General features: G+C 46.5%; 1 protein-coding gene across 5 annotated transcripts in view; it reads right to left on the reverse strand.

The window, feature by feature from the left end:
* The window catches only part of LOC137647156 (protein Abitram), a 69,865-nt gene that overhangs the window by 24,666 nt on the left and 18,906 nt on the right, over positions 1-26,293 (reverse strand). For 3 of the 5 annotated variants that reach the window (XM_068380430.1, XM_068380432.1, XM_068380431.1), the window contains exons 2-3: positions 13,611-13,735; positions 381-452 (exon numbers count right to left, since the gene is read on the reverse strand). The gene's annotated coding sequence lies outside the window, so the exon portion shown is untranslated. The remainder of the gene's footprint in view (positions 1-380; positions 453-13,610; positions 13,736-26,293) is intronic. The other 2 variants (XM_068380434.1, XM_068380435.1) reach the window with 2 other exon arrangements.

Here is a 26,293-nt window from a genome sequence, read left to right on the forward strand (position 1 = left end):
CATTGTTTATCCTTATAGTTTTCTCATCCAAAAAGTTACAATACTTTAGCCCTAGATGGAAGTATATTTGAGAGAGAGAGAGAGAGAGAGAGAGAGAGAGAGAGAGAGAGAGAGAGAGAGAGAGAGAGAGAGAGAGAGAGAGAGAGAGAGAGTTATAACCCTCAAAATAATAAAAAAGGAGGTAAAAATTGGAAAGTTAGTTTAAGAGAGTGAGCAGAATAGTAGGAAAAAACTAAATGGAACAAATAAATGTAAAAGGCAAAAATGAAGCTGGGCTAAAGGAATTGGCAAAGAACCATTAGTGTTATTAACAATGTTTTAAAAGGCATACAGTAAGTGGTGCCCCCTACATGGATAAAATATTCAACTAACTATCTTACCTCAGCTTTCAAGCACTTCCAAACAGCACGGTCTAAATCGTTGCAAACGCCTGCAAATTTCAAGAATTTGTTCTGAAAATAAATTTTAAGAGTATTTTATACTGTATATGAGTATTTGTAGTAGATTGAAGCCAAATTATATAAATAAAATGTGTAAAGTTTCAAACACAATTATTATTCATGACAACTGTATTTACACAACTCAAGAATTTCCTACCATAAAAACAGTTTTTAAAGTAACAATTATTCTTTTTGAACATACAAACAAGAGTACTTCCATAGGAGCATGACTTCAGCAATGCCATAACGGCCGTTTAAACTTATGAATAGGTAAACATAATTGCTGGTGGGTGGAGCATAGGCTTCGCACACCCGCCAGGTGGAGCAACCAATACTTTGACATTAACCTTGGATTTGTATGAAGGTTGAAGTGGGCAGTGTAGTTTAAAGGATTCATGTTTGTCTAGTTAAGAAAAATACAAATGACTTTCGAAATTGTGATATATTCCTGCAAGATTACAAACTACTGTCCGTTAATAGACTCTCCTTAGGAGGGCGGAAGTCCCTATAACCAAACTGGCTAGTTAACTAACCTGGGAAATGTCATTGTACTTTGGTCCTGTGGAGGAGAGGAAGTTACGCCTCCTATCAACCTCCTAATTGTCTGAGCATGAAGATGTCACAGACATTAGGTTAGGCCACTACTGGAGCTGGTAGGTAGTCATGGAAGAACCTATATCCTTGTAGATATGGTGTCCAAATGTAATATATGGACACTTAAGGGAAATGGGTTTGTAAACGTTTTGTCCATCTTACACCTTGTATGGTACGACGGAAACACAGTACAGAACTTCAATACAAACTAAGTTGTATAGAAAAGTTATCTGATTGACTAGCTTACCTGTATCTAGTGTCTGGCCCAGCTCATAACAGCACGACTGCTGCACCTTAAGAGAGGAGAAGAAAGAAGAGGAAAAACTACCAACTACCAAACATTCCAGCCTCTAATCCTAGACTTAAATAGTGACTGCCATCTTAGATGCGATGCTTCTCGCCCCTCGGAGGAGCTAGTATCTAGGGACACGTTGGTAAACTACCAAAGATTATAAGCAGTGAAGGTTTTCTGGCATTTTCAGACTTTTACCTTAAAAACTTGCACTACTGTATTGACAAATTCTTCTTAAAGCAAGCCTGTGCACCTTGCGGCCCTCAAGACTTTTCAGTGCGGCCTGGACCTCCAAAAATGAATATCATACAGTGTGGCCCATGGAGCCAACTGCCAAGATGAAAATGTACTAAACCTTAATTACTTAAACTCCTAAAATGTTGTTTTGTCGAGAGAGAGAGAGAGAGAGAGAGAGAGAGAGAGAGAGAGAGAGAGAGAGAGAGAGAGAGAGAGAGAGAGAGAGAGAGAGAGAGAGAGAGTGTGTAATGATTGTTTGTAGTGATACCCTTACTTTGCTTCCTGGACGGTCCATCTAACCTCTCTCTGGAAGCAGGGTATGCACGTCCGATGGTATCAAGAAGCCAGATCGATATGTGATCTTATTACCCTACTGGTGCTGAGGAACAGCCTTTGGTGCTTTGGTCTAAAACGTTGGATTCTCTTCAGATAATGCCGTAGCACACTCACGGGACAGAGAGGAAAACCATCCCGATCACTAATCTCATTTAGGAGAGAGGAAATAAAGGACTCAAACCTAGACTTGTGTCTTGGCCACAAAATTTGAGACAAAAATAAAGGAGATCTATCATCTTCAAAATGACTCGTGACATACGAGATGCCATGCAGTTTGTCTACAAAAGCAGTGAAACAGTCTTGGTGGTCAGATCCCTTTCAATGCTATCCTTAAGGCCTTGTAGGAGGCGACATGAGAGCTGAGAACTCTCCTGATGTTCCATTCTGGGGGGTCGTGAGTTTTCTGCAATGACAAGACTGCTCAAAGTTCCTCATAAGCATAAACAACTCCCATGAAGACAAGTTTGCGCTATTCAATCTGAAAACTCGGCTCAAGGCCAAGCGGCAGTCTTTCACAGTGGAAACCGAGATGAACTTCTGACATAGGTAGACTAGAGAATCGGCAATCAATTGCAGAGAAGCTCCGACAAGAAATATTTCCTGTCTACAACCCAATCACAGAGGATGGCCTACCTTCCCTAGTAGACCACTGCAGAAGATCTTTGCAGATACCCGGCCATCTTTTGTGCAGTGCCTCATGAAAAGTCTTTCGCTCGGAGGAGATGCTGGATAGTTACCACCCATAAAGCAACAGGGATGCCACTGAGATGTGGTACCTATGCAAATGGGGCTGACAAGAGGTTGGGCCATTGGGGTAGTTCTCTTGTCATCTCAAAAAAAGAATACAGTATTAGCAGATCTGGATACCATTCAGTGTGGCCAGTTGGAAGCCACCAGTCATGCTGATATTCGATGACGTATGCATCAAGAAGGATGGAAAGGCACAAGCATCCATGTCGTTCCAGGGATGTTGGAAGACGTCATTCATTGCCTTCAAAAGATCTCCTCCATAAGACTGAGATTTATTGGTTGCTACAACCTTCAGGAGTATCTCTGCTGAAGAGGAGCCATCAATATGTAGCATACCAAGGTTAGTGGAAGGAAATACTTATGTCTCACTCAAGGAACTTCTTAAAGGGAACTCTACTTCTCTTCTTATTTTCTCCAGCTCAGAGGACTTCAAAGGAAGAGGAAGAAAAAACAGCCAACTTCACACCAAAAGAAGGGATGACAGCACTTTTTTTGGAATCAGCTTAGGGAATGCCAAGTCCAATGACAACGAATACCTCCTCGACTTCTTCCTTTTCTTCGAGAACTTTACCCACTGCACAGGGGGCCACCCACTACACTCGAAACAGGGGGAAACCTGTGAGCAGTCATGACCCCTGCAGATATTACACAGATGATGCAGCAACCGTAACATCGTCCAGTTTTACCAGGCCACAGCTCCATGTCTTCCCAGGGAGAATACATCATCAAAGTAGAAGTATACATGTGAAAATAGAAAGAAAAAACAAACTTGGCCAGTGCAGGATGCAGGAAAAAATAAGCGAGTACACTACCGTGGCTGAAGTCAAAGCAGCGACAGCCAGCTTTGTTCACCTCATTGAAAGTTTAATGGCTGTTCCAACATTATGAAGTTGAACATTTATTAGGGTTGTGGTGGCCGATGTGGTAACGTCCCTGACTTGTAATCTCCAGACTGGGGTTCGAGTCCCGCTCAAACTCTTTAGTTTCTTCGGTCGCTGCAACCTCACCAGCCTATAGGTCTAAATGCTGTGTCATCAGCAGCCAGTGCCTGGCCCTCCTTGGTCCTAGCTTGGGTGAAGAGGGGGCTTGGGTACTGATCATATGTACTGTATATATGGTTAGTCTCTAGGGCATTATCCGCTCGATAGGGCAATGTCACTGCCCCCTTGCCTCTGCCATTCATGAGCAACCTTTAAACCTTTAGAGATTTATATTACTTACAAAAATAAACAACATTTCTCATTCAACTCTTGAACCAAGGGATCACAGCTCTCTTCAAGCATTACTATCTATGACATACCTGACGTCGGGCAATTCACCCTACATTGGCCGATGATAGCATGGACATTCAGGAGTTTTGGATATCCTCCAATAATTATCAGTCAGTATTGGACAGAAGTGATTAACAGTAATGAAATGTGTATGGAAGAAACTGTGCCGTCAATTCATTCAAGAATTTGAAGGTTTAGATGAGCCAGTAAAGGTCATATAGAAAATATGGTATCCCTTAGTAAGGAACTTAAGATGGAGTTGGAAGAGAATAAATTCTAAAGAGTTGATTGAGGCCCACAGGCAACCACTGACTAACACAATTGTTGGAGTTACGGGAACAACAAAAAATTGAAGGCACTTTCCTTGATTCAGAACCAAGGAACTTTAATCTTAAAGAATGCATCATGGCTTTTAATATCTATCCAAGTGTATACTGAATCTTGAATCCTTGTTCTCTTGTTCTCTATTGCTTACCATTTTGCAAGATTATCTAATACTGTACTGCTGAGGATGAGCTTCTTTGGTGGCAAGAAGAAAACATTATATAACAAGATCCAGATCAGTCCCTTCGAAGAGTTTGAAAAACGAAAGGCTACAGAGTCGTCGACTGATAATGACGTTGACGAGCCACTGCCATCAACATCAGGTTTCGCAGCAAAGAAACCTAATATCAAGGCCAAGTTGTACCGAACAACGTCACTGTCGTCTATCTCCTCCAACAACTATTTTCTATCACTTCCAACAACCCCCTTTCATGTTTAGTAAGCAGAAGAGATGCCAAGTTAAAGGTAAAGTGACTATTTTTAATGTATTTATATTGCTCTATGCACAAGTTTTAGCAATGTACGGTATCTGGTTGTAAGTAAAGTACTTTGTTGTCTATTATGTCATTATATGAACCATGTCATAGAGCAGGGATATCTGAACTACATCATAAATCAACTTCGATCGCGTCCCCTGGAACCAATTAACACATAGGGAAAGGAGGCATTACAGTACTATATATAAAAGTAAAAATAAGGTTCTGAACTTGAGGGAAAGAATAAGTTTTTGCCATAAAATACTGATCATCATCAAGATGAGCACTATAAAAGGGATTTTGACGAAGGAAAAATCTATTTCTGGGCTCGACCTGTGTCGCTCCGTGAAATGCTCCTTATAGCACCATTTCTAAGGCATAAATACTGCTAAATATACCTGAGAAAAAAAGATGCATGGAATGCCAGGAATAAACCCAGCTAGCTCACTCTAATGTGTGTCGGTACAGTAACTGGGGCGTGATAAAACCACGACCATAGGTCCCTCACCAGTTAGACCTCTCCTTCTTCAACATTCCCCGGAACTATGAGGTGCCGATCTACACCCGACTGCTACTTTCTACTACGACTATCCTCCCCTCACCCCTACCCCTCCCCACGCTCCCTTCCTCATTCCTCCTTAGCACCAGCGAAGGTTCAGACGTGTTTTTCATAGCTCTGCGTTGTTTTGTGTTTTTGAAGATGTCCGACGTTTTGGAGATCCCTGCTCCCAAGTTGAGTATTATATTTGTCTGTTTGGGATTTCTAGGTAGCGACACTCTTTAATTTAATAACCTTGTTGGTTTTTATCTCAGCCGCTTTGTTGATGTTACCTTACGGGTGTGTACGCGGCCATTTTGGTGCCTTCCTATATAAGCCTTTATCTAAGAGCTTTTTAACGGTAATGTGCATTTAGAAATTTTAATCCTTTGATCACCCTACAGTAAAGATTGTACAGTAATCTCTTTGCTGTTACTGTTATTATATTCCATGACCTTGGCGATTACCAAAAAACTGCAAAGTATATACAGAAATCTACTGTATACTTTTTCATTATTTCTATAATTTTTCATACTTTTATGAAAAAAATTAGAATATGAAAAAGTGTAAAACCTATCTGCCCTCTGAAACCAGTGATATAAAGACGAGTCTGTAATATACGTTATCATATATTGTAACATTTATAAATCTGCATTGTACCAAGAGAAGGAGAGGTGAACCACGATATGGTGAGGGATTACTGCACAGACTGAAACAAATGAATTGAAATAGACTCAGTGGGTCTGGAAAATAACTAATATAAGAAAGCTTTCATCCCGCACTGGTTTCATAGGGGCACAGGAACCCGATAACCGATGAAAAAAACTGTTTCATAGGTATACCTATACTTCTACATTTCAAAATCTATATACAGTATATCCTTAAGAACCTAATGATTGATTAGAAAAACAAATATTCATATATATACTTCCACATTTCAGTATCTATACTGTATATACCCATAAGAATCCAATGACAGATTAAAAAAATGTTTCATAGGTAGGCTATACTTCCACATTTCAAAATCTATATTATATATACCCCTAAGAACTCAATGACTGATGAAAAAAATGTTTTCATAGATATAAATTACTATACTGTGTATTATAGCCACGAAAGAAAAATATTAAAAGACTTGAGTGGAGTTAGTACTTTCATCCACTCAGGACATTATCAAACTCTACAATGAGAATACATAAACAAAGACATCGTATTTATACAGAAGGGGATCCAACAGCTGTCAGTTTCTTAATAATTCCGGAGAAATGATATTTTAATTATAAAATAAATTTTTGAATATACTTACCCGGTGAATATATAATAGCTGAGCCTCCGGCGGCTCGACAGAAAAAACACACAAAAACTCGCGAGCGATCGCTATGAAGGTTGCAGGTGTGCCCACTAGCGCCAACTATCGGCCAGATACCGCATATACATGTAAACAGACCTAATTTTTCTCATCCCGCTGGGTCTCTATCGGGGAGGAAGGGGGGGCCTTTAATTTATATATTCACCGGGTAAGTATATTCAAAAATTTATTTTATAATTAAAATATCATTTTTAAATATTTAACTTAGCCGGTGAATATATAATAGCCGATTCACACCCATGGTGGTGGGTAGAGACCAGAGTTAATTAAGTTTACAGCGTATATGCTTAGAGTTTTTGACAGTTATATCATAACAAAACCCAAATATATAAAGGTACCTGGTAAGGAAGTTGACTTAGACGATTACTCTGCCTTATTAGTCTGTCTTCCTCACGAAGCCCAGTGATCCTTTTAGGATGCTGAAAGACTCCCAGGAGCTGAAGTATTAAGGGCTGCAACCCATACAACAGGACCTCATCAAACCCCTAATCTGGGCGCTCTCAAGAAATGACTTTGACCACCCGCCAAATCAACCAGGATGCGAAAGGCTTCTTAGCCTTCCGTACGACCCAAAAAACAATATTAAAGACATTTCAAGAGACAGATTAAAAAGGATATTGGAATTAGGGTAATGTAGTGGTAGAACCCTCACCCACTACTGCACTCGCTGCAACGAATGGACCCAGTGTGTAGCAGTCCTCGTAAAGAGTCTGGACATCTTTTAAGTAAAATGACGCGAACACTGACTTGCTTCTCCAAAAAGTTGCGTCCATAATACTTTGCAGAGATTTATTTTGCTTGAAGGCCACGGAGGTTGCTATAGCTCTAACTTCGTGCGTCTTAACCTTAAGCAAACATCGGTCTTTCTCATTCAAGTGAGAATGAGCTTCTCGTATTAAAAATCTGATAAAATATGACAAAGCATTCTTTGACATAGGCAATGATGGTTTCTTAACTAAGCACCATAATGCCTCAGATTTACCTCGTAATGACTTAGTACGAGCTAAATAGAACTTAAGAGCTCTAACAGGACATAATAATCTTTCCAGTTCGTTGCCTACGATCTCTGATAAGCAAGGAATATCAAAAGATTTAGGCCAAGGACGAGAAGGCAGTTCATTTTTGGCCAGGTAACCAAGTTGAAGTGAACAAGTGGCTTTTTCTGTAGAAAAGCCGATGTTCTTACTGAAGGCATGAATCTCGCTGACTCTTTTAGCCGAAGCCAAGCACACTAGGAAAAGTGTCTTGAGGGTGAGATCCTTCAGGGAGGCTGAATGTAATGGCTCAAACCTGTCTGACATGAGGAACCTTAGGACCACGTCTAAGTTCCATCCAGGAGTTGCCAAACGACGTTCCTTAGAGGTCTCGAAAGACTTAAGGAGATCTTGGAGATCTTTATTGTTGGAAAGATCTAAGCCTCTATGTCGAAAGACCGAAGCCAACATGCTCCTGTAGCCCTTAATCGTGGGAGCTGAAAGGGAGCGACCCTTTCTCAGATGTAAAAGAAAATCTGCGATTTGGGCTACAGAGGTACTGGACGAGGACACAGATGCTGACTTGCACCAGTCTCGAAAGACTTCCCACTTCGACTGGTATACTCTAATGGTAGAAGCTCTCCTCGCTCTTGCAATCGCACTGGCTGCCTCCTTCGAAAAGCCTCGAGCTCTTGAGAGTCTTTCGATAGTCTGAAGGCAGTCAGACGAAGAGCGGGGAGGCTTTGATGGACATTCTTTACGTGGGGCTGACGTAACAGATCTACCCTTAGAGGAAGACTTCTTGGAAAGTCTACCAGCCATTGAAGTACCTCGGTGAACCCCTCTCTCGCGGGCCAGAGGGTAGCAACCAACGTCAACCTTGTCCCTTCGTGAGAGGCGAACTTCTGCAGTACCTTGTTGACTATCTTGAATGGTGGGAATGCATATAAGTCCAGAAGAGACCAATCCAGTAGAAACGCGTCTAAGTGGATTGCTTCTGTATCTAGGACTGGAGAGCAATAGATTGGTAACCTTTTGGTCAACGAGGAGGCAAAGAGGTCTATGGTGGGTTGACCCCAAGTAGCCCAAAGACTCTTGCCCACGTCCTTGTGGAGGGTCCATTCCGTGGGTATCACCTGACCCCTCCGACTGAGACAGTCTGCCAAGACGTTCAAGTCCCCCTGGATGAATCTCGTCAACAGGGAGATGCCTCGATTTCTTGACCATAAGAGAAGGTCCCTTGCGATCTCGAGCAGCGTGAGGGAGTGTGTGCCTCCTTGCTTGGAGATGTACGCCAAAGCTGTGGTGTTGTCTGAGTTGACCTCTACCACTTAGTTTCGAAGAAGCTTTCGAATATCATCAAGGCCAAGCGGACTGCTAATAGCTCCTTGCCGTTGATGTGCATGCTCTTCTGACTTGAGGTCCACAGACCCGAGCATTCCCGACCATCCAGGGTCGCACCCCAACCCAAATCCGACGCGTCTGAGAACAACACGTGGTTTGGGTTCTTGACTGCTAGGGATAGTCCCTCTCTCCGACTGATATTGCTGTCCCACCATTTCAGGCATGCCTTTACTGGTTCGGAGACTGGTAATGATACCGTCTCTAACGTCTTGTCCTAGTTCCAGAGAGAGGCTAGATGGAACCGGAGAGGCAGAAGGTGTAGTCTCCCTAGTGAGACAAACTGCTCCAGGGATGAGAGAGTCCCTACGAGACTGTTCCAACTCCTGACTGAACAAACGTTCTCTTTTCAGCATTAGTTGAACTTCGAGCAGGGCTTGTTCTATTCGGGTGGCAGAAGGAAAAGCCCGAAAAAAAAAAACTGGACTGCGAATCTCCATCCCCAAATATAGAATAATCTGGGATGGGATCAGTTGGGACTTTTAGGTTGACCAAAAGTCCCAACTCCCTGGCCAGACTCAACGTCCAATGTAGATCCTGCAGACAGCGAAGACTGGACGATGCTCTGAGAAGCCAGTCGTCCAAGTACAGGGAGGCTCGGATCCCCGATAGATGGAGGGATTTTGCCACATTCCTCATGAGCCTCGTAAACACGAGAGGAACAGGACTGAGGCCAAAGCACAGGGCTCGAAACTGGTACCCCACATTCCTGTAAACAAACTTCAGAAACGGTTGGGAATCCGGGTGTAAAGGAATGTGGAAGTATGCCTCCTGAAGGTCGAGAGAGACCATCCAGTCGCCTTCCATTAATGCTGTCAAGACAGCCTGGTAGACTTCATCATGAAGTTTGTCTTGACAATGAACACATTGAGCGCACTTGCTTCTTACGTACTCCTGCAGTGAACATGGCTGCCAGATCATTGGAGCCATCCCTGAGGGACTTGTTCCTGCAGAGAACGTGGCTGTCAGATCATTGGAGCCATCCCTGAAAGCCTTGTTTATGCATGACATAATTGTACAGCAAAACTTCAAACGCTCGAAAAAAAAACTCCTAACAGGAGATGGTCTAGCTCTGAAGTTGACCATAAAATCTTGGAGCGTCTCATGGCCAGGCGCCAGGGAGAGTCTATGAGGTTTGAGAAGTCTATCTGGGCAGAGGCAGGAACTCCCAAGCCGAGAACTTCTCCCGTGTCATATCAGACTCTCGCTCTATAAGCCAGCTTAAAAGTAGGGAAAGCAAAGGCTGTCTCCCCCAAACTCCTCCTGGTGACTAACCAGTCGCCTAGCAAACGTAAAGCTCTCTTAGAAGAGCGAGAGAGCACTAGCTTATAAAACAACGGCTTCGAAGTAGCTAGGCCTAGTGTAAACTCTGACGTTTAGGCGAACGAGGAGCAGCAGTTACAAAAAGATCCGGACAAAGATCCTTAAAAATCAGCATGATTTATTTAAAGTCCATAGAGGGCTGAGCAGCTTTAGGCTCCTCTCCATCTGACAGAGTCCTCAAGGGAATATCAGTAGGAGGGGGATCAGCAACTTCCTCATCTGAAGGAACCTTGTCCGACAATAGCCGAGTCTCAAGCAAGGGAGAGACCTGCCGTGGTGGCAATGCTTGACAAGCAGAGTCCACACGCAAAGGAGCAACAGTAGCAGTCAAGGACGCTATGTCATGTAACTGCTTAAAGGACTGACCAGTAACAACAACAGGTGCGGGAGGACGTTCGACGTTAACTCGAGACTGCCTTGAATGCTTAGACTGAGCAGTCAAAACAACTCTTGACTGCGGTGCTTGACGCTCAACGTCAAAACAAGTCAACTATGCTGGTTGGTGAACGTCCTGAACGTCAACAAGAGCAAGCGGCAGCGGCTGAACGTCCACAAGCGGCTGAGAGTCAACACGGGACTGCATCGAGTGAGGCTCTACAAAACACGATTGACGTGACTTTGTAACGTCAATGTCAACAGGACGAGCAAAGGCTCGTTTGGGCGGCTGACGGCCAAGATCTCGATCAGCTAAGCGGCGAGGATCATCGTGAACCTGCTCAACAGAATAGTCCTCCATAAGAGAGGCAAGCTTATTCTGCATGTCTTGCCGTACAACCCATTTAGGATTAACGGGAATGGTTGCGGTAAGAAACGAGGGTAACGTCTGTGACTGCAAAACCTTGCCTACAAAAAGACTCTCGGAGCCTGTGTTACGCTTTTGTTTAGGCGGCGAGCAGTCTTCCGATGACTGCATAGGGTCAGAGCTGTCCTAATGGTTACAACTAGGACGCTGGACCTGTCCTGAAAGGACTGAATTTCGCTTAAAGGGCCTCGAAACCTTGTTCCACGGTTTCTTATGCGAAAAGCCTTCGGATGACGAGGAGAAAATCGTCTCGCTCGTCTTATGGTAGAGGCGGTGTTGATGAGACACGCCTGAAACCATAGAGGGAACGTCTGTTCGCTGATCAAGTCCTCTCGAACCCATAAGTCGTACGACATTACTTCTCCCCTGGGCTTGGGAGCTTGCAAGAGGTCTCAGACTAGGCGAACGACAGGCACGAACAGACGAACCCTCGGTTGCAACACTGATAACACTTTGCGCAATTATCACTTTATCACTACGATTTTCTGTTTTGCACTTACTTCACTGAAATTGAATTTTTCAACAATTCACATTAGGTATGAATAAAACTGATTTCTACCTGAAGCACGCAATTCTACCCTCATCAAAAGGTTATAATTGCGAAATCAGTCGTATAATGTAAGCACATTAATACAAGCAAAAAACAGTAAACATATATTAAGATAAAAAGATAAGTGGCTGGGAAGGAGACTAAACACTAGTTCATTCAAAACTACGTTTTTAATCTCTCACCGTACAGTGCCTTGGGACGAGAATAAAAACTAAAAACGTTTTATCCTTTCTCCCCGTACAGAGACTAGGGACGAGAGTAAAAAAAAACTGACTCGAGAACAACGTTACTCGCTTGGGACGAGAATAAAGATCGGAACGTTCTCTCTTCCTCTCTCTCTCTCTCTCTCTCTCTCTCTCTCTCTCTCTCTTGATTTAGCACCGAAGAGAAGAGCCCACTTACCTTTCGTCAATAAACAGGTTATTTGACCAAAGGAAAAAACTGAAAGGTTTTTCAATTAACAAGTTCCTTTAAAATAGTATTTAAAACATTTAAGTTTGAAAGAAGAATGAACAAAACGTCAGAATCGATTTACTCTTTCTGCAAAGTGAAACCGTGATTCTCTCTCTCTCTATCGTAACGATAGAGCGCAAACTGCGTAGCATAAATAAACTAAACGTTAGTTCATCTTTGAAACAGTACGAAGACTATTCAAAGAAAATCTTTCATAAAATATCTACTAAAAAATATTCATTTAATAAGTTTTAAATCATTTGCTCTGTAAAAGTTATTTACGATTGAAAGGGCTCAACGTTGTTTAACTTCGGTTTCCAAGTTAGGACCGCCTACTCTCGGATTAGAGGAGGAATAGGAAAGGTCGCATATAAACAAATCATTAAAATTTATCTTGATGTTTATTATAAATGGAAAGCTAATCGAAGAGGCCTAATAAAGGCGATTGAGATATAAAATATATAGAGGAAAATCTATAATTAATTTATAACGTGATAAGATAATTGCTAAAAGCCTAAAACACACTTCCGTACTAAGGGAAGGGTCGGCCATTTAAAAGTCAAAGAAAGTCCAAAAAAACAATCCAAAGTCATCAAAAATTAAATCTATCCAAAAACGAGTTCAAGATTTAAGTTGAAGATAAAACACCTGCACTGCGAAAGCTCAAACCAAAAGGAAGTACTTCACCAAATATGTTGAGAAAACTCCAGGTTATACAGCGAGTTTTGATACGTCTTGTCGTTAAGGCCGACAGAGAAAAATTGGGTCTGTTTACATGTATATACGGTATCTGGCCGATAGTTGGCGCTAGTGGGCACACCCGCAACCTTCATAGCGATCGCTCGCGAGTTTTTGTGTGTTTTTTCTGTCGAGCCGCCGGAGGCTCAGCTATTATATATTCACCGGCTAAGTTAAATATTTAAAAGTCAGATTTTAGATAAAAAAAATTATTAAGAAACTGACAGCTGTTGGATCCCCTTCTCCTGTATAAATACGATGTCTTTGTATATGTATTCTCATTGTAGAGTTTGATAATGTCCTGAGTGGATGAAAGTACTAACTCCAATCAAGTCTTTTCATTTTTTCCTTTCGGGGCTATAATACATTTCATATTCATAACGTGTCAGCTTTCGTGATTTTTACACATATACTGTACTATACTTCGATATTTCAAAATCTATATAAACCCATAACAACCCAATGATTGATTAAAAGAAAAAAAAAACTGTTTCAAAGGTATACTTCCACAATTCAGAATCTATATACTACTGTAGCCTTTTAAAATCAACATAGAAATTACTTCATTAATTTTCTTCTTTAACCTGAATAACACTTAGTGAGAAATTCAGTTTAACCAAAACTAGGAGCATAACAGGTAGTGTATTTTATTTCATTGCGAACAGGAGTTAAATGAATGAAGTATGATAAATTCATGACTGACGTTGATGTATTAACGGATATGAAAGCAACTTTTGCTTACCTCATTGTGGCAAGCTAGATATTCCTCTATGAGTTTATTACATTCAGCCGAGTGTAGATGTGGAGACAAATCAGGATGCATGCTGGAGGCAAATCAGCTATGCACAGTGCTGGAAGTCAGCTTACCTGAAAAGCAGTTAGTTACTTCAATAAGTACGGTACTTATTTAAAGATGTTTAAGCTGCTTTCTTAAGCAATTTATAAGGTTACTGCAAGAACTAATTTGTTAAAACTAAACATTGTAAATAGACACAATGGGGGCAATGTAAAATCACAAATTTTAAGTACCGGTAATTTGTATTTTTTCTAACAGTTCTTACCTCGAACTACTTTCTTCTTAGGAGAGTCTGTGAATCTCCTTAATCACCGACCAAGAATTTTGCGTAGTTCCCCCTCTCTCCGCTACCTTGCATGGGCACTCCGGGGCGGAAGGATTCTCGCCCTGGGGCGACCCTGGGTCAGCGCGTGGGGTCGCGCTTGTTAGTCAGTATGTTCAAGTCCTCCTCGAACTCCTAAAAGATACTCAAGGTAGGATGGGAGGGCCATAACCCAAAAGTAGTTCGAGGAAAAATACAAATTACTTAAAAATTATATTTTAATTATAAAATAAATCTTTGAATATACTTACCCGGTGAATATATAGCTGCAACTCTGTTGCTCGACAGACAAAAAACTGTACAAAAAAACTCGCCAGCGATCGCTATACAGGTTGCGGGTGTGCCCATCAGCGCCAACTGTCGGCCAGATACCAAACTCCATGTAAACAAAGACTCAATTTTCTTCTCGTCCCATTGCGTCTCTATTGGGGAGGAAGGGAGGGTCATTTAATTTATATATTCACCGGGTAAGTATATTCAAAAATTTATTTTATAATTAAAATATCATTTTTAAATATTTAACTTAGCCGGTGAATATATAGCTGATTCACACCCAGGGTGGTGGGTAGAGACCAGTTAAATATGTTTACATCTTATGAGCTAAGAGTTTTTATTTCATTTTAGAAGTTATCAAAATAACAAAAACAAAATAAATAGGTACCTGGTAAGGAAGTCGACTTAGACGATTACTCTGCCTTATAAGTACGTCTTCCTTACGGAGCCTCGCGATCCTCTTAGGATGCTGACAGACCCCAAGGAGCTGGAGTATCAAGGGCTGCAACCCATACAACAGGACCTCATCAAACCCCTAATCTGGGCGCTCTCAAGAAATGACTTTGACCACCCGCCAAATCAACCAGGATGCGAAAGGCGTCTTAGCCTTCCGGACAACCCATAAAAACAACATTAAAAACATTTCAAGAGACAGATTAAAAGGATATGGAATTAGGGAATTGTAGTGGTTGAGCCCTCACCCACTACTGCACTCGCTGCTACGAATGGTCCCAGTGTGTAGCAGTTCTCGTAAAGAGACTGGACATCTTTCAAGTAAAAAGACGCGAACACTGACTTGCTTCTCCAATAGGTTGCGTCCATTATACTTCGCAGAGATCTATTTTGCTTAAAGGCCACGGAAGTTGCTACAGCTCTAACTTCGTGCATCTTCACCTTAAGCAAAGTTCGGTCTTCCTCACTCAGATGTGAATGAGCTTCTCGTAATAACAATCTGATAAAGTATGACAAAGCATTCTTTGACATAGGCAAGGATGGTTTCTTAACTGAACACCATAAAGCTTCAGATTGGCCACGTAAAGGTTTGGTACGCTTTAAATAGAACTTAAGAGCTCTAACAGGGCATAAGACTCTTTCTAGTTCATTGCCTACGATCTCTGATAAGCTGGGAATATCGAAAGATTTAGGCCAAGGCCGAGAAGGCAGCTCATTTTTGGCTAGAAAACCAAGTTGCAGCGAACAAGTGGCTTTTTCCGACGAAAATCCGATGTTCTTGCTGAAGGCATGAATCTCACCGACTCTTTTAGCCGAGGCTAAGCATACCAGGAAAAGAGTCTTAAGAGTGAGATCTTTCAGGGAGGCTGATTGTAACGGCTCAAACCTGTCTGACATGAGGAATCTTAGTACCACGTCTAAATTCCATCCAGGGGTAGCCAAACGACGCTCCTTGGTGGTCTCAAAAGACTTAAGGAGGTCTTGCAGATCTTTATTGTTGGAAAGATCTAAGCCTCTATGCCGGAAGACCGATGCCAACATGCTTCTGTAGCCCTTGATAGTGGGAGCTGAAAGGGATCGTCCTTTTCTCAGGTATAAGAGAAAATCAGCTATTTGAGCTACAGAGGTACTGGTCGAGGATACAGAAACTGACTTGCACCAGTCTCGGAAGACTTCCCACTTCGATTGGTAGACTCTAATGGTAGACGCTCTCCTTGCTCTAGCAATCGCACTGGCTGCCTCCTTCGAAAAGCCTCTAGCTCTCGAGAGTCTTTCGATAGTCTGAAGGCAGTCAGACGAAGAGCGTGGAGGCTTTGGTGTACCTTCTTTACGTGTGGCTGACGTAGAAGGTCTACCCTTAGAGGAAGACTTCTGGGAACGTCTACTAGCCATCGAAGTACCTCGGTGAACCATTCTCTCGCGGGCCAGAGGGGAGCAACTAACGTCAACCTTGTCCCTTCGTGAGAGGCGAACTTCTGCAGTACCTTGTTGACAATCTTGAACGGTGGGAATGCGTAGAGATCCAGATGTGACCAATCTAGGAGGAAGGCATCTATATGTATTGCTGCTGGGTCCGGGACTGGGGAGCAATAGATTGGAAGCCTCTTGGTCAGCGAGGTTGCAAAGAGATCTATGGTTGGTTGGCCCCAAGTGGCCCAAAGTCTCTTGCACACATCCTTGTGGAGGGTCCATTCTGTTGGAATTACTTGCCCTTTCCGACTGAGACAATCTGCTGTGACATTCAAGTTGCCTTGGATGAACCTCGTTACTAGGGAGATGTCTTGACCTTTTGACCAGATGAGCAGGTCCCTTGCGATCTCGTACAACGTCAGCGAGTGGGTACCTCCTTGTTTGGAGATGTACGCCAAGGCCGTGGTGTTGTCTGAGTTTACTTCCCCCACTTTGCCTCGAAGGAGATACTCGAAGCTTTTCAAGGCCAGATGTACTGCCAACAGCTCCTTGCAGTTGATATGCATGCTCCTTTGACTCGAGTTCCACAGACCTGAGCATTCCCGACCGTCCAGTGTCGCGCCCCAGCCCAAGTCCGATGCGTCCGAGAAGAGAACGTGGTTGGGAGTCTGAACAGCCAGGGGAAGACCCTCTCTTAGGTTGATATTGTCCTTCCACCAAGTCAGACAAGACTTTATCTTTTCGGAAATCGGGATCGAGACCGCTTCTAGCGTCTTGTCCTTTTTCCAGTGAAAAGCTAGATGGTATTGAAGAGGACGAAGGTGTAGTCTTCCTAGTGACACAAATTGTTCCTGGGATGACAGCGTCCCTACCAGACTCATCCACAGCCTGACTGAGCAGCGTTCCTTCTTCAGCATCTTCTGGATGAATAACAGGGCTTGATCTATTCTGGGGGCCGACGGAAAAGCCCGAAAAGCTAGACTGTGAATCTCCATCCCTAAATACACTATAGTTTGGGATGGGACCAGCTGCGACTTTTCCAAATTGACTAGGAGTCCCAATTCCTTGGTCAGATCTAGAGTCCACTTGAGATCCTTCAGACAGCGACGACTGGAAGAGGCTCTGAGAAGCCAGTCGTCCAAATAAAGGGAGGCTCGGATGTCCGATAAGTGGAGGAATTTGGCCACATTCCTCATCAGCCTCGTAAACACGAGAGGAGCTGTGCTTAGGCCAAAGCACAGGGCCCGAAACTGGTAGACCACATTTTCGAAGACGAATCTCAGAAAAGGTTGGGAGTCTGAGTGAATGGGGACGTGGAAGTAGGCGTCCCTTAGGTCTAGCGAGACCATCCAGTCTTCCCTTCTGACCGCTGCTAAGACTGACTTTGTGGTCTCCATGGAGAACTTCGTCTTTGTGACAAAGACATTCAGAGCACTGACGTCTAGCACCGGTCTCCACCCTCCTGTCTTCTTTGCAACTAGGAAGAGACGGTTGTAAAATCCCGGTGATCGAAGGTCCGAGACTTTGACCACCGCTCCCTTCTCTAGCAAAAGAGACACTTCCAGTTTCAGGGCTAGTCTCTCTTCTTCCTCTTTGTACCTGGGAGAGAGATCGATGGGAGACGTTGCTAGAGGGGGTTTTCGTACAAAAGGGATTTTGTACCCCTCTCTGAGTAACTTGACAGATTGTGAATCTGCGCCTCTCCTCTCCCAGGCTTGCCAGAAGTTCTTGAGTCTGGCTCCCACTGCTGTCTGAAGTTGCGGGCAGTCAGACTCTGCCCTTGGAGGACTTGGGTCCTTTCCTCTTCCCTCGCTTCCCTTCGGCACGAGCACCTCCTCTGCTGGAGGCTCTGCCACGAAAGGGCGGAATAAAGCGAGACGCTGGAGTGTCTATCCTCGGTCTAGCGGATAATGCAGGCAAAGGGGGAGCTTTGCGAGCTGAGGACGCAACAAGATCGTGAGTGTCCTTCTGAACTAACGAAGCGGCAATTTCCTTTACCAAGCCTTCAGGGAACAGGCACTTGGAAAGGGGAGCAAAGAGAAGTTCAGATCTCTGGCATGGTGTAACTCCAGCAGACAGGAACGAACAGAGAGACTCTCGCTTTTTCAGGACTCCGGACGTGAATGAGGCAGCAAGCTCATTGGACCCATCACGGACGGCCTTGTCCATGCAGGACATAATGAGCAAAGAAATATCCTTATCTGTCGAAGAGATTTTCCTGCTCAGGGCTCCTAAGCACCAGTCTAAAAAGTTAGACTTCAAAAGCCCTAAAGATCCCTTTAAGGTGGTCCAGGTCCGATGGTGACCAACAAATCTTCGAGCGTCTCATGGCAAGGCGGCGGGGAGAGTCTACAAGACTTGAGAAGTCGCCCTGGGCAGAGGCAGGAACTCCCAAGCCGAGAACTTCTCCCGTGGCATACCAGACGCTCGATCTAGAAGAGAGTCTAGATGGGGGAAAGGCAAATGCTGTCTTCCCTAAACTCTTCTTGGACTCTAGCCAGTCTCCTAACAGCCGCAAAGCTCTCTTTGATGAGCGTGAGAGGACGAGTTTAGTAAAGGCAGGTGCGGTAGAAGGCATGCCTAATACAAACTCTGACGGCGGAGAACGAGGAGCCACAGAAATAAATTGGTCAGGAAACAACTCTTTGAATACAGCCATGACTTTTCTAAAGTCCAATGACGACTGAGTTGCCTTTGGCTCGTCCAGTTCTGACTGTTGTTCGTCTTGTTGTTCAGCAACATCCTCATCAGATAGTTCCTCATCCGAAAACTGATGAGGAAACGGCAACGGAGTGGGCAACGTCTGGTTCGCTGAGTCCGGTCGCACTGGTGCATGCGTGACGGAGCCGGATGCAACGTCATGGTACTGCTGCACAGTCTGTAAACTGTCAACAACCATGGTAGCGCGAGGACGCACAGCGTCCACCCGAGACTGTTTGGACCGTCTGGGTTGTGCAGTTGAAACCACACCGGGTTGCGGAGGTTGACGCACCGCGTCAAAACAAGTCACCTCTGATGGTTGTTGAACGTCCTGAACGTCAACAACCACCTCCGAGCGTCACTTAACGTCAACGTGCGGCTGGCAACCCACACTGGGTCGCATCGGTGGAGGAACCACCTCAACTGGTAGACGCGAGAAGGTTACCTCAGCGTCAACAGGACGCACAACCGTTCGCTTGGAAGGTTGTTGGCCAGAAGGTTCAGCAGCAACCTTCTCCGCATGAAAGTCCTGCATCAAGGACGTATGCTTGGACTGCATGTCTTGCAGCAAAGCCCATTTAGGGTCTACGGGAGCAGGTGCGGCAACAGACGGGGTTAGCGACTGAAGCGGTACCGCTTTGCCTCTCTTAGGCGGTGAGCAGTCATCAGATGACGGCAACGAGTCCGAACTGACCCAGTGGCTACAGCCGGGACGTTGGACTTGTCCTGAAGGGACCGACTTACGCTTTAAAGGTCGTGAGACCTTGGTCCAAAGTTTCTTATGAGAAACACCTTCAGACGACGAGGTATAAATGGGCTCTCTCGTCTTACGTAGGTAGGGGCGATCTTGGGGAGATACGCCTGATACCATGGAGGGAACGTCTGTTCGCTGATCAAGGCCTCTCAAACCCATGCGTCGTACGACATTGCTTCTCCCCTGGGCTTGGGAGCTTGCAAGAGGTCCCGGACTAGGAGGACGACAGGCACGAACAGACAAACCCTCAAGCGCAACACTATTCACAACACTTTCACTTGGCACTTTATCACTTCCCGCGGCACTTTGGCACTTTAGCTCCTTAACATCCGCCATGAGTTGATTGCGGTCACTTGCAAGGGACTCAACTCTCTCCCCCAAGGCATGGATAGCACGCATCATGTCAGCCATCGATGGTTCCTGAGTGCTAGGAGGGGGGTTAGGAACAACCACTACAGGGAAAGGAATAGGTTGTGGGGCATGAGGAGAGGAAAAATCTATCGACCTAGAAGAACTTCTCCTAATTCTATCTCTCTCTAGCCTGCGTGTGTACTTTTCAAATTCGATAAAATCGAATTCCGAAAGGCCCACGCATTCCTCACACCGATCTTCCAATTGACAGGTTTTACCCCGACAATTGGAACAAACAGTGTGAGGGTCGAGAGAAGCCTTCGGAAGACGCCTAGAACAGTCCCTAGCATTGCATTTTCTAAACTTGGGAACTTGTGAAAGGTCAGCCATTTTGAATTGGTCAAGGGAAAATTCCAAAAAACGATCTAAGTCATCAACAATGAATCCGATACAAAAAAGAGTTCAAGGATTTATTTGAAGAAAAACCCAGCACAGCGAAAGCTCAAAACCAGAATATAGTACTTCACCAAAGATGATGGGAAAAACTCCAGGTTTCAACAGCGAGTAAAGTACGTCTTGTCGACACGTCGACAGAGAGAAAATTGAGTCTTTGTTTACATGGAGTTTGGTATCTGGCCGACAGTTGGCGCTGATGGGCACACCCGCAACCTGTATAGCGATCGCTGGCGAGTTTTTTTGTACAGTTTTTTGTCTGTCGAGCAACAGAGTTGCAGCTATATATTCACCGGCTAAGTTAAATATTTAAAATTTGTGATTTGTTCCAACACGGAGTACTTACCTCAAACTACTTTCTGAGGAGACTTATACTTTAGGAGGAGGGAGTGGCTTACAGTTCGGAATATTCGAAACTTACCGGGGTACATGACCTAGATAGGAGACTAGGTCTGAAACGTCCAGGGAGAGGTAGGAGAGTAGGGGAAAGCACGCAAAAGTCTACCTTATGTACAACTCACCTTTTATTTATAATCCAGACATGATGTGCCTCAACGTCCCATTCTCTCATGTAAGGATGGGGAATAAAGGATGGGGTCTCGGGAAAGGAATAGAGGGTAGCAAGGAAGGGGGGATAGTAAGGAGGAACCTGTGTCGCTTGCGATTACTTCCCACGGGCTACCCCGAGGCCCAATCTACTAAACCTGTTGCATAGCTGAAATGACTGGCCCAATGGAGCAGGCATCCAGGGACTTCCTCATACAGTCCTTGAGGTAATGGGCTGTAAAGGTGGACTGCCTAGCCCAACTGCCCGCACGTAAGATCTGGCCTACTGCCATGTTGGTGTCAAACGCTAAGGACGTGCTAAGGCCCCTAATATCATGGGGTCTCGGGGTCCCAGGCACCGTGGAGCCCTCAATCTCATAAGACCTCTTTATCACCTGACGCAGCCAGAAGGATATAGTGCTTTTAGAAACTGCCATCTTGACCGAGCCTGTGGAAACAAACTCTTCATGGCCGGTCTGAGTTTGGCCGTCCTACTAAGGTACTTCCTGACAGTCCTTACGGGGCACAAGAGCAGGTCTTCCGGGTTGTCCGAACGCAGAATAGCCAGAATTGAGAATTCTTCGAACCTAGGGTCCGCAATTGCAGGGTTCTGGGTCTTTGCTACAAACTCCGGCAAGAACTTGAATGTCATGTCCTTCCACCCTTTCAAGTGAGACACCTCGAAGGACAGACCGTGGAGGTCACTCACTTGTTCCGCTGAGGCCAGGACTAGCAAGAAGATGGCTTTGAGGGTGAGATCCTTGTCCAAAATATCTTTGAGTGGCTCGAACGGGGGCCGTGAGAGGACCTTGAGGACCTTGGCTACATCCCACTGGGGAACCCTCGAGGCGCAGGGGTCACAAGTTTGCTCAAAGCTCCTGATGAGTATAAAGATGTGACGTGAGGTGCCAAGGTTGATGCCCTTGAGTTGGAACACCTGGCCCAGTGCCGCTCGAACTCCCTTAATGGCTGGAATGGAGACTCCCAAGTCATCCTCAAGTGTACTAGAAAGTCCGCGATATTGCGGACCGAAGTGTCTAAGGGCCGCAGATTCCGAGTGGCACACCACTTGACAAAGGTTGCCCATTTCGCCTGGTACACAACGCAAGAGGACTTCCGCAGATACTCCGACATCCTATCCGCTGTTTTGTCCGAGAAGCCCTCCTTCCTTAACAGGCGCTTGATAACCTCCACGCGTGTAGCCTCAGCCCCTGAGGGTTTTCGTGCACCCTTTGGAAATGTGGTTGGCTTAGTAGGTCTTCTCTTGCCGGTAAGGGCCACGGAGGAAGGGTGGATAGGTCCTGAAGATCTGCAAACCACTCCCTCTCCGGCCACCAGGGCGCTACCAAAGTCATCTCTGTGGACTTTGACTGTCTTAGCCTGTTGAGAACCTGTCTGATTATCCCGAAGAGGGGAAAGGCATAGACGTCGAGGTTGTCCCAAGGGTGCTGGAAGGCGTCCTCGAAGGCTGCCGTCGGATCTGGTACCGGGGAGCAGAATACGGGGAGCTTCGCGTTGAGCCTTGTGGTGAACATATCTATCACTGGGGAGCCCCAACGACGGAGGACTTCCTGTGCCACTTGGGGGTGAAGGGACCATTACGAGCCCACTACTTGGCCTGTCCTGCTTAGTCCGTCCGCCAAGACGTTCCTTTTTCCGGGAATGAATCTGGCCGTTAGGAGAATGTCGTTCCTTTCGGCCCACTCTAGGACCTGAGCCATGAGGTTGCACAACCCCCTTGACCTTAATCCTCCCTGCTTCTTGATGTAAGCTACCACCGTGGCGTTGTAGCACATGAGGGCTACCGAGTTCCCCCGGAGGAGATGGGCGAAACTTACCAATGCCCTCTGTACTTCCATGAGCTCCAGATGATTGATGTGCCGGGCCTTTTCTTCCACTGACCATTTCCCCTCCTTCGATGCGTCCGTAAAGAGCAGCATCTCCGGAGGAGGGGAGCCGAACGGAATTCCTTTCAACGTATGCCTCCTGTCGGACCACCAGAGGAGAGCATCCTTAGAGGAAGGGGACACCGGGACTATCTTCTGCAGGGATTCTCCCACTGACCAGAGGTCTTTCAGGTTCCATTGAACTGGTCTGAGCTTGAGCCTGCCCTGAGGAACCAACTTCTCCAACGAGACCAGGTGACCCACTAATCTCTGCCAATCCTTGGCTCTCATCGGTGTAGCGGCTAGGAACGGTCGAATCACCTGGTCCAGGTTGTCTAGCCTCTCCTGGAAAGGGAAGGCTCTTACCAGCTGGGAATCTAACACCATCCCCAGGTACATCATCCTGGTGGTGGGGACTAGCTGCGATTTTTTGAGATTGATTGTTATCCAGAGCTCCTTGCAGAAATTCACCAGGCGAATGCCTTGATCCTTTAAAGCTACCTCTGACGCTGAAAGCAGCAGCCAATCGTCGAGGTACCTGATCAGCCTGATGTCCTGCTTGTGTGCCCAGGTCGAGACCAGGGCGAAGACTCACGTGAAGACTTGAGGGGCTGTCAACAGACCGAAGCAGAGGGTCCGAAATTGAAGAGTCTGGGAGCCCCACTTTACTCTGAGGAACTTCCTGCTGGAGGGGTGAACGGAAATCTGAAAGTAAGCATCCTTGAGATCCAGGGACATCATGAAATCCCCTTTTCTCAAGGCTGCCATCACCGACTTCGGCATGTCCATCTTGAAGGAGGTTTTCCTGATAAACTTGTTCATTGCCAAGATGTCGATCACTGGTCTCCAACCTCCCGTCGCCTTCTCCACCAGGAAGAGCCTGCTGTAGAGGCCCGGTGACGGCTCGTGTACGGGTTGCAGGGCTCCTTTGCTCAGCATAGCCTCCACCTCTGCCTGCAGGGCTGTTTTCCTCTCCGAGTCGTTGGGAGCCAACCATCCTGCTCGGTGTTCGGGGATCAACGGAGGTGGCTCTGACAGGAAGGGAATCCTGTATCCCTCCCTGAGAACAGTCACCGTCCATGGGTCGGCCCCGTTGTCCCGCCATGCTTGGCAATAATGTTTGAGGCATCCCCCCACCAGGGGCGTGGGGAGGTGTAGGGGGCCTCTCTCCCTATCTCCTACTAGGGAGGCGGTTTGACCGGCCTCTCCTTGACCCTGAGAACTTGGGTCTATAGGTGGCTTGAGGTTGAGCACCACTCCTCCTGGAGGGCCGAGGAGACTGGTGCCTCCTGCCTAGCCGGAGGCGTAGGTGGGTAGGCTCCGTCCGCCAAAGGTCTCCTCACACGGGGCCGCCTTGGCAACTGCTGCCTGGGCCCGGCTAACCCCTTCATCTTGCCGACTCTCTCCATCGTCTCCGCCACCATCTGGAGGGGGAACACCGTTTCACCCCAGTCGGGAGAATTCTTCAGGAACTCCGCTTCTCGCTTAAGGAGCCTGCGGGGTAATCTATTCAAGACAGTGTCCCTTCTCCTCTGAACCCAGTTAGCCGTCTGGGCAAGGGACTGGAACGTCAGGAATTCCATCGCCTTACCCCCCGAGCGGATCAATTCTTGCAGAAGAGCCTGGTTGTCCGGAACTGAGAGGTCGTGCGAGAGTTGGAAGCCTACCAGCGTACAGGGCCACCAATCCAGCCAAGAGGTAACATTTACAATGTCCTGAGCAGTGACCTCCATCATGGTGGCCTCCGCTTGTGAGAAGACCACCGGAGCGTTCAGGCTACGCTCGTCCGAGTTGCCCTGGTTCAGGGTAGCGACCGCTTCCTCCAACGTACGGGGCCCTGAGTGGTGACCGTCAGGCACATAGAATTTTCTCTGGGTCTTGAGACCCGGTAGGAGTTTGAAGGAGCCCTGTGCCCTCAAAGAATTTTTTGGTCCTGACACGTAAAAGTCCACGTGCTCCATCCCCATGGCAACATCGGGTGCTAATGGCAGGGTCAGAGACGGTTTCTTCTGGACAGGGTTGTCTACCATCCTGCCCAGACCTGAGAGCCAAGCTCGTTCAGCTGTTGGTTGAGGCTCGTCCAACCTATTGTGCCGTTGGATGAGCGCAAGCACCTTACAATAGGACGAGACCTCGTCCGCAGAGCACTCACCTGAGACCACTAGCTCGTCCACTAACTGTACCTCCGCGTCGGAAGGTTCCTCGAACGCAGAGGGATCCGTGGGCGCAGAGGCCTCCCTCCTCTCCTGGTTGGGTGATGGAGCGGCTGCCTCCATCACGGGTAGAGCCGCCGGAGCGGAGGTAGCCGTCATGGGTCTACTCCCTATCGGGCCCACCCGGATGGCGCTGGTTGATGGTCGTGGCAGCGGCGAATCCCGAAACTTAGCCGGGACTGCTGCGACAAAAGATCCTGGGATTGTGCCGCTAGGCCTAACCCGTGGGAGTTCCCTACACACGGGTGGAGTCGTCGACTTACTGGGCCGGGGTAACAGTGTGTGCCAACGGCTGCACCCGACGAGTGGGCGGAGCCGAAGAGACCCTGTGCAGGTTAATGGGGGCAGCTCCAGCAGCCACTAGAGCAGCAACCGACCTGCTGGATTCCCGACGGTGTCGAACAACGGTAACATACTTCTTCCTCGGTGACAACTTCCTTCGGTAGTCTCTCCTCGAGGACCTCGCCCTCTTCCTGGGCGGCCTGTCGCGTGGGCTTGATCTCCTCCTCCTGGAACGCTTCCTCTTCCTCCTGGAGTCCCGAACACTGTAACTATCCGACGAATAGGACTCGTAGGAAAATTCGTCCGAAGATTACGAGGAAGCTGATTCCTCCGTCTCTATCACAAGCCTCCTGGGGGTTCTAGGTCTGGAACTCGGGGTCACGGGCTCCATGAAGTCCGGTGGAAGCGTGGCCGATGGCGCCGGGGGTGAACAGATGATGGTTGAGGGGTGAACCAACCCACGATTTCCTCCTCCCGCCTCATGGGGGACCTGAAGGGCATCCTAGGAGCCGTCCATACGATGGAGTCGGGGTCCGAGGAGCACGTGGGCCGCCTTTCTTTGTTCTGGCCACCCCCGGAACCTGCTGAACCTGAAAAACACTCTTCGGGCGTGGGAGCGGGCGCTGATTCGGGGCTCCCCCACACCAGGTCTTAACTTAAGACGGGTCCTGCGGGCACCAGGCCTTCGTCTATCACACACACTCCCGCCACACTAGAAGACCCCCACTTGTCTGCACAGGCCCCTTGTTCACAGAATCCCTGACAACAGACTCATGGGGGAACGGCAATGGGCTGTTTCCCCGAAACGGACATACCTCGTCCCCTACTCTGCGTAGGGGAAGGCAAAGGAGAACCCCTCTCAGACTGGGCCGAGGGCGACGTCAGCGGTGAAGAAAGACCTGACTTCTTCGGTGACCTCTTAGAAGCCTTCTTCTTCTTCTTTGCGTAAAGGGTCCACTGAAGCTCCGGCCAAGACTCGCACTCAG

This window comes from Palaemon carinicauda, chromosome 9 (genome assembly GCF_036898095.1).
Source record: "Palaemon carinicauda isolate YSFRI2023 chromosome 9, ASM3689809v2, whole genome shotgun sequence".
Taxonomy (NCBI): domain Eukaryota; kingdom Metazoa; phylum Arthropoda; class Malacostraca; order Decapoda; family Palaemonidae; genus Palaemon; species Palaemon carinicauda.